Source organism: Chrysochloris asiatica, unplaced genomic scaffold, assembly GCF_000296735.1.
Source record: "Chrysochloris asiatica unplaced genomic scaffold, ChrAsi1.0 scaffold00103, whole genome shotgun sequence".
Classification (NCBI taxonomy): domain Eukaryota; kingdom Metazoa; phylum Chordata; class Mammalia; order Afrosoricida; family Chrysochloridae; genus Chrysochloris; species Chrysochloris asiatica.
Genome location: NW_006408621.1, coordinates 10,111,271 through 10,119,952, shown reverse-complemented (window position 1 = coordinate 10,119,952; position 8,682 = coordinate 10,111,271). Strand labels below are relative to the sequence as shown.

Sequence of the window (8,682 nt, the reverse complement as noted above, 5' to 3'; positions counted from 1 at the left end):
CAAAAGAATGATGCTTGGGTACCTTCAAAAATTTGAGAGGAAGATTGAGGAAAGCAAAGATAACAAAGGAAAACCTTAGCAGGATTCAGGAAAACACTCCAAGAATAAACACAGAGCGGGCAGGGTTCAGAGTTAATGCTGCCACCCTGTAGGCACCGCAAAAGCAGGCAGGCATGCATAGTGGCACAGTGACATGGGATCTGCCTCTGTGCAAGCGGCCCTGAGTGCTGGACACAGCAGGGGCACCATGAGAGGAGGATCCCCTTACATTGGCACAAGATCAGCCTCATCTCCTAGGCAAAGATCCACTACCAGGGCATCCTTTGCACTGGGGTGGGGAGCCTTTATTCTGCCAGCAGTCATTTGGATATTTATAACTTAATATAAATTTATGGTGCTATGAAAAAAAGCTCCTAAATTTATTGAATTTCGAGTCCTGCCTGTGGTTCCCTCAGCAAGGCCCGACTAAAGGATTTGATGGCCTTATACGGCTCGTAGGCTGGATGTTCCCCACCTGTGCTCTACACCATTGACACTGAGAACTTCACTGTAGCCCTCCCAAAGTTTGATCGTTTGGTACAGAAGACAGACCAACAGATTGCCCAATTTCACCTCAAGATGAAGTCTTTGAATGTATTATATTCCTCAGAAGTGATATTAAAGAGCTCACGGTTTCTGAGCCACCCAAATCACAGTGTTCTTTGCCTCAAGACCCAGCTATCGTTCAGTCTACACTAGGGTCCTCTACTTCTTCATTCCAGTCAGTGGGTTTCTACGGACCTTTTGACAGGATGCCAACTGATAGTTAGTTCAGTCCAAGTATAATAGTCAGGCAACAGTTTGGAGCTGTTGGTGTTTTGGGAAGATCCTTGACATCCTTTGGAACAGAAACATCAAACAATGGTAACTTATCCCAAAGTAGTGCAGTTGGTTCTTCCTTTACACAGCGTACAAGTTCTCTAAAAACGTTATCACGTTCAAGCCCTTGAGTTAGATCCTTTGGGAAAAAGCCCAACCATGTACTAAGCAGTACAGATTGCCTCAGCCCATTTACCTGCTCCAGCACCTATTGGGAAAGGAGCCCTGTACCTACCAGGCCTTTGCTATCTACCAGTCACAAAGCAATAAAGAACCAAGAGCACAGGAGAGTCAAAGCACACAGTTTCCACACCAGAAAATGAGCAACTTAGAAATAGCAAGATAGCAAGAAACAAGGGGTTCCAGGTGCTCCTTCAGCTGCCAGGAGAGGATGTGGAGATCATCAAGGTGAAAGAGGAAGATTTGGTATCCAGCAAGATGGCTCAATGAAATTTGAGAAAGATTTTGTCTTTGAAAACACAAATGCACAACTTAACATGGAAGAAATTGACAGTTTCATAAATAAACTTAAATTCAAAGAAGATAAACTTGAGAAGCAGGTGAAACCTGTAAATGGTGACAAAAAAGGAAACTCGGGAGTCGATACCCAAAACGGTTAAGGATATGCCGATGAAGAAGATCCACTTGGACCTAATTGAAATTGTAACAAAACGAAATCCTCCTCTGATACTATTTCTTGTGATGATAATAGAGAACAGAGAGCAACATGGCCTGAAGAAAGAAGATGAAATGCTGAAACATCACACTTCGTCCAAACCGAGGCCATGGGGACTACTGAGGCAGAGAAGGTCTTGGCTTTCATGGTGGCAGATGGCATGATGGCAGCCGAGATGCCTTCACTACTCCTCAAGGGTTTTATGGTGGATTCAGAGGAGGTCATGGAGGCAGAGAGTTTGCAGATTTTGAAAATAGGAAAACCACAGCTTTTGAACACTAAAACATGATCAGAATTCCAGAAGAGAAAGAGACAATACAACATACAGAGAAAATTGCCAGTGAGTTGAAAGATGAGAAGATAAGCTTTCAAGAAGCTAAATGAACACCAAACAGGATAGACCCCAAAAGAAAATCACCAAGACATATCATAATCAAACTTACCAAAACCAAAGACAAAGGAAAGATCCTGAGAGCAGTTCAGGAAAAACAAAAACTTACCTACAAAGGAAAACTAGTAAGACTGATTTCTTAGCAGAAATCATGCAGGCTAGAAGACAATGGAGTAACATATACAAAACTCTCAAAGAAAAACTTGTCGACAAAAGATTATATGCTCAGCAAAGCTGTCCCTCAAATATGACGGTGAAATTAATACATTTCCAGATAAACAGATATTAGAGGAAATTATAAAGAAATACTGGAGTGTTCTTTGGACTAAGAACCAACAACAGCAGACAACAACCTGAGGTTATGCACATGACAACACCAGAACTGAATCCAAATATATAGAAGCATTTAAAGCAAAAGAAACCTATCAGACTTGTTACAGGGAACCAGAGATATCAGTTTATATTGAAGACAATTACAAAGCAAAAGAATAAAAGGTGTGGTTCTAAAACTTCCAAATGGCAAGGAAGTCAAATGGATTTTCAGATAAAACACACTGTTTTAAACTAGGGAAGAAAATAATAAATTACAGGGTAACCTCAAAGAAAAATGTATACACCTTCACATCAAAACAAAAAAAGGTAAAAATCAGAAAAGTAAACAACAAAACAACAGCAATGAAGAAAATGAAAACAAGCCCACAAAATGCAGAAAACTACGTGAAACAAAGATGCCAGCAGCACCACACACAAAAAACACACAGAAAAATGACAGAAAGCGGTTCAGATCTATTGATAATTATATTTAGCATCAGTGGATAAAATGTACCAGTCAAGAGACAGAAAGCAGCAAATTGATAAGAATACAGGATCTTTCAATATGCTGTTTACAAGACACACATCCTACAAAGATAAAAATAGACTAGAAATCAAAGGATTGAAAAAATTAAATCAAACAAATGGCAATCAAAAACAAGCAGGAGTGGCAATATTAATCTCTGATAAAATAGACTTTAAGGCAAAAACCAGCTAAGAGACAATGAAGGATATTATATCATGATTAAAGGATCAATTGAACAAGAGGATATAATCTTTTGTTTTGCAGTAACATTCCCCTTTAATAGCCTGGTGGGACCACCGATGGCAGAGGGAGAGGGGAGTACTCAGCCACCCAGGTCCCTTATCACTCCACCCCAGCGCCCAGAGTCCGGGGTGGGGGAGGCTGGATAACGCCCAGCGTGGGGCTAGAGAAGGCAATTCATTTCCCATCGCTGAGCGGGTCAGGGGAGGCAGTGCCGACCTTAATACTTGCTGGTTAAAAAATAATAATGTGGCGCGGGTGGCAGGGAGGGAAGGGAAGGCAAGGCCAGGGCAGGGACACCACCTCTTTGGCCACCACAAGCCCCCTGCCTGTGGCTCCCAATAAATATTTGCAGGGGACTCCTGGGCTGGTGGCCCTGGCAGGGGTGGAGTGGGTGCCAACCCTATTTCAGGCAGCGCTCAAAACAGGTGGAGCCAATGTAGCCACCCCTCATGGAGCGCTTCACATTTTGTTCAAACAACCTTCGGTTGTTCGGCAGGACCTCGGCAGCCTCCTTGTTCAGTGGCCTCCTTGTTCAGTGGGTCTTCGTGGTTGGACTCCAAGAAGAGATACTGCAGGCCATAAATTATGGAGTTTATCATTAGGACTGGCTTCCAGTCCTCTCTGAGGATGTTTAGGCAGACATTGCCCTCGAGGTCGATGTTGGGGTGATAAACCATTGTCTCACACTTCACCTTGGGGGGGGGGGTCATGTGGGTAACCTGGACCCACCTTAAAACTCCCCTTGTTTGACAGGAACCAGACAAGGATGCCCTTTATCACCACTCCTGTTCAATATTATGTTGGAAATCTTAGCCAAAGTTATAGGCAAGAAAGGGAAATTAAAGGTATCTGAGCCTTGGTGTGGCTCTGTAGGTTAAGCATGCTAACAGCAAGGTTGGCAGTTCAAACCCACTAGCTGCTCATGGAAAACCAACTATGAGTTGGAACTGATTTAACAGCATACAACAACAACATTTTGACAGAGAAGAAACAACACTCTATTTGTAGGTGATATGATCCTATACTTACAAAGTCCCAAAGATTTAGCAAGAAAATTATTGGAACTCATTGAATGATTCTGCAAGTAACATGTTGCAAGATCAATACACAAAAATCAGTTGGATTCCACTACAGTAATAAAGAGAGGAAATCAGGAAAACAGTACCATTTGTAAAAGTCACCCGAAAGATTAAATACATAGGAATAATTCTCATTAGTAAAGCAAAAGACCTATGCAAAGCACACTACAAACACTACTACCAGAAACAAAAATGGGAAAAGCACCATCCTTTAGGATAGGAAGACTTAACACTGTGACAACGTCACCACTACCCAAAGCAATGTATAAATATAGTGTAATCCCAATCCAGATGCCAGCATGATTCTTTAAAAAGATGGAAAAAGTAATCTTTAACTTTATATGGAAAGGAAAGAACCACAGATAAGCAAAACGTTACTAAAAAAGAAGAAAAAAAGTAGGAGCTCTCTCACTTCCTGATTTCAGAACTCACTACACAGCTACAGAAGTCAAAACAACCCGATACGGGTACAAAATGAAAGACGTGTAGATCAATGGGACAGAATTGAGAGTCCAGAAGTAAATCCATCCACCTACAATCAGCTGATCTTTGAAAAAAGGCCAAAGCACATTAAATTGGGGAAGACAGTGGTGCTGGCAAAATTGGAAAGCTATTTGTAAAGAATGAAACGAGACCCATATCTCATACCATATACAAAACTGAACTCAACATGGCCTAAAGACTTAAATGTAAAGCCTAAAACTAAAGATCATCCATGTCAAAATAGGGTCAAACTTAGGGGCTCTGATACGTGGCATAAATACATTATGAAACATAACACACTAACAACAGAAGACAAAATAGATGATTTAGGCCTCCTAAAACTTAGACACTTAGGCACATTTAAAGATTTCACCAAAAGAGTTCAAAGAGAACCCACAAACTGGGATAAAATGATTGGAAAAGACACTTCTGACTACTCTAAAATTTATAGACCACTTCCATACCTCAAAAAAGAAGAAGGAAAATGGGCAGAGGTCATGAGTAGACATTTCACCAAAGAGGACATTCGGCCTGCCAATAAACATATGAGGAAATGCTCTCCAGCATTAACACTGTTGTTGTTGTTGTTAAGTGCCGTTGAGTCAGTTGTAACTCACAGAGAGCCTGTATAGGGGTTCTTTCCTGGGAAGGGCTGATGAGCTTGAATCACTGACCACGTGGTTCAAACGGACTTTGCAGTCTAGCACATTAACCCAGAGATGCAAATTACAACAATGAGATATCATCTTACCCTAGTATTAATAGCAAGGTTCAAAAAATCAAAAAACAGCAAATGCTGGTGAGGGTATGGAAACATTGGGGCCCTCTTACACTGCTGGTGAAACTCTAAAATGGTGCAACTATTGTGGAAAACGACATGGCAAAATTTTGTAGGTAGAAATGCCGTATGCCCCAGTGATCCCTGTACTTGGAATATATATCCTCACGAAAGAGGAGCCATGACATGAACAGATACATGCACACCTATGTTTATTGCCCACCCCTCATCTGTCATCCTGTGTCATCTTGCATGTTGCTGTGATGCTGGAAGCAACACACAAGCCAACACAGTACCTAAAGCAAAGATTAATCCACGGGAAACCAGATTAATGGAAATAGAACAACCAACAGAAATAAGGAGAATATTGACACATGGTGAAAAATATAGCCAATATCACTGAGCAGTAAGAATAGAAATTGTTCAATGAGAGCCTGATTAGCTGTGTAAAGTTTCACCCCAAACACAACAAAATATTATAATAAAATCTTGCCACCCTCCCTCTTAAAGGACAGTCTGATTACATTCCTTCTAAGACTTCTTTTCTTTTTCTTTTGGAAGCCAATGAACGGATTGGCACAAAAGCTGTAAGACTGGAATCAAACACATAACACACTATCGATCATTAATCTACATAGGACTGGGCAAAGATTTATTCTGTTATACATGGATGGGGTCACCCCGAGTTGGAACCAACTGGATTGCAACTAGCAACAATTGGAGAGGCATCATTAAAGACTCTGGCTGGAAGACAACTCAGCAATATGCAGCGTCAAGTCAATTGCAGTGGGAAAAGGTCAGCCTCAGGGATGCAAAGTAATGGAGGATAGCAAAGAAGGCTATCTGAAAGATATTTTGAAGAAGCAAAAGACAAGGTGGTGACAGAGTAGGTGACAACTAGGGTGCAGGAGGAGTGCTAGAGGAAGGTGGGGATGCTTCCCTGACCCTTTCTTGAGAGATGGGGTGGGGGCAGGGGAAAGCAGAAGCAGGAGAGCAGAGTAGGTGCCCTCAAGGAAGGGACTATAACAGGCAGTAGTGGGAACCTGGCCAGAAAAGAGGGCTGTCCTCTGATGGCCAGAGCACCTCAGGCCTCCTTGCACTCCCTCTTCTCCTCCTTGTTCCCCAATTAGCCTGATTTGGCCCTCCATTTCTGTCCTACACAGCTTTTCTTCCTCTTCAAACCACTGGCTATTCATTTTTTTTTAAATTACGTTTTATTCTGTTTTTGATAAAGCTACACAGCAGTCTAGATTCTCACTCAATAGTGTCTATACACGTTGTTCAGTGACATTGGTTACATTCTTCACAATGAGTGAACATTCTCATTATTTCCATTCTGGTTGTTCCATTTCCATTCATCTAGTTTCCCGGATGGGGAGTCCAGGTATGGTGCTGTGGGCTAATGCACTGGACTGCAAAGTCGATTTGAACCATAGGGTCAGCAGTTCAGGCTCACCAGCTGCTCCTTGTAAACCCTATACAGGGTCGCTATGACTTGGAACTGTTGGTTATTCTATTTCCATCAATCTGTAAACCCTATACAGGGTCGCTGACTCCACAGCACTTAACAATAGCAATTTCCTGGATAGCTCAGTCAGTAGAACAAAAAAGTCAGTAGACTTTTAATCTGAGGGTCCAGGATTCAAGTCCTTGTTCAGGCGTCCACTCTTCAGAGTCTTGGTATGGTACTGTAGAATAAGCACTGGACTGCAAAGTCAGTTTGAACTACAAGGTCGGACGTTCAAACTCACCTGCTGCTCTTTGGAGACCCTATGCAAGGTCGCTCTGTGTCAGAACCTATTTAACAGCACTTAACAACAGTGACAATTTCCCTGCACCTTTATGTTTTCATCTTTGCTTTAAAGTAACTGTTGACCAATTCATCTCATACAGACGATTATTTTTTTTAAAGGAACACAGTACTTGCAGGTAATTTTCATTTCTTTCTTTCTTTTTAAATTCAATTTGTTATTTAGCTACAAGATGACTTCAGTGGTTAGTTTTGCTTCAAGGTTTGAAGAGTATTTCAGGACAATAGTCTCAGAGAGTTCTCTAGTCTCAACCAATCTCGTAGGTGTGAGGTTTTTGCCTTTTTAAAAAAGGAACTTGACGTTCTGCTCCATAATTTTTCTCCCGTTCTATCAGGTCCCATTGATTGCGACCCTGATTAGAAATGTTGTTAGTGGTAACCAGGTACCATCTAGTTCTACTCTCAAGGTAGATGAGGAGGAGGCTGGTGTAGACTACTTGTTCTGTAGACTAGTTTCGTCTTTGAGTCTTTGGTTTCCTTGTTTTTCTCTTGCTTGAGACAAGTTGTTGTTGTTAAGTGATGTTTGGTCAGTTCCAACTTATAACCCTGTATAGGGTTCCCAAGAAGCAATTTGTGAGTTTGAACCACCGACCTTGAAGTTCAAACTGACCTTGCAGCCGAGGTCCTAATCCTTCAAATGCAGAAATCCATTCGCACAATACGTTTAGTTACATGTCTAAGAAGTAACTGTGTCCTCTGTGTCCTTTATTATAGGCATGAATACATGTGCATATAACTATACAGATGTATGCACATATACATATGCACACACACATGTATGTAACACACATATTATCCATATATATTTATATTCCTGTTTACCTATATATATATTTTCTGGAGGTTTTGTTGTTGTTGTTTCAAAATTATATGTGTCCTTGTTGTTGTCAGAGTTCTGGTTGGCACTGTGGAATAAAGCACTGAATCACAAGATCCGTTTGAACTGCAAGGTCAGTGGTTCGGACTCACCAAACTGCTCCTCAGAAACCCTATACAGCGTCAATATGAGTCAGAACCAAATCAGTGGTTGTTGTCATTGATAAGTGCCACTGAGTTGGCTCTGACTTACAGTGATACTGTGTAGGGATTTTGAGGCTGTTTCTTTTGGGGAACAGAAAGTCTCATTTTTCTCCCACAGAGCAGCTGGTGGGCTCAAAGTTCATAGTACAGTGCTTATTCTACAGAGCCACCACACTGTATAGCAATTGCCACAAGGTCTTTTTTTCATGTGAAATTTTTAATGATATCATTTACCTTTGTCACTTAACCCTCATTCAATGTAAACCTTCCCATCACCAAAAATAATGTGTCTTTTATCTAGGGAATGAATCCACCTACTTTCAACACAATATATATAAGCATATACCCCTCCTAGGGAAGTTAAGTGCTTGGCTACAAACTGAAATGTGGGTGGTTCAAACTCACCATGGGAGGAAAGGCCTATAGTCTGCTTTCATAAAGATTGTTGTTGTTGTTGTTGTTAGGTGCCATCAAGTTGGTACCGACTCATAGCGACCTTATGCACA

The 8,682-nt window shown here is 41.3% G+C and overlaps 1 pseudogene; it reads left to right on the top strand.

The window, feature by feature from the left end:
* The first annotated feature begins 247 nt into the window (after positions 1-247).
* On the top strand, positions 248-1,816 carry LOC102832766 (annotated as a pseudogene).
* The last annotated feature ends 6,866 nt before the right edge of the window (positions 1,817-8,682 follow it).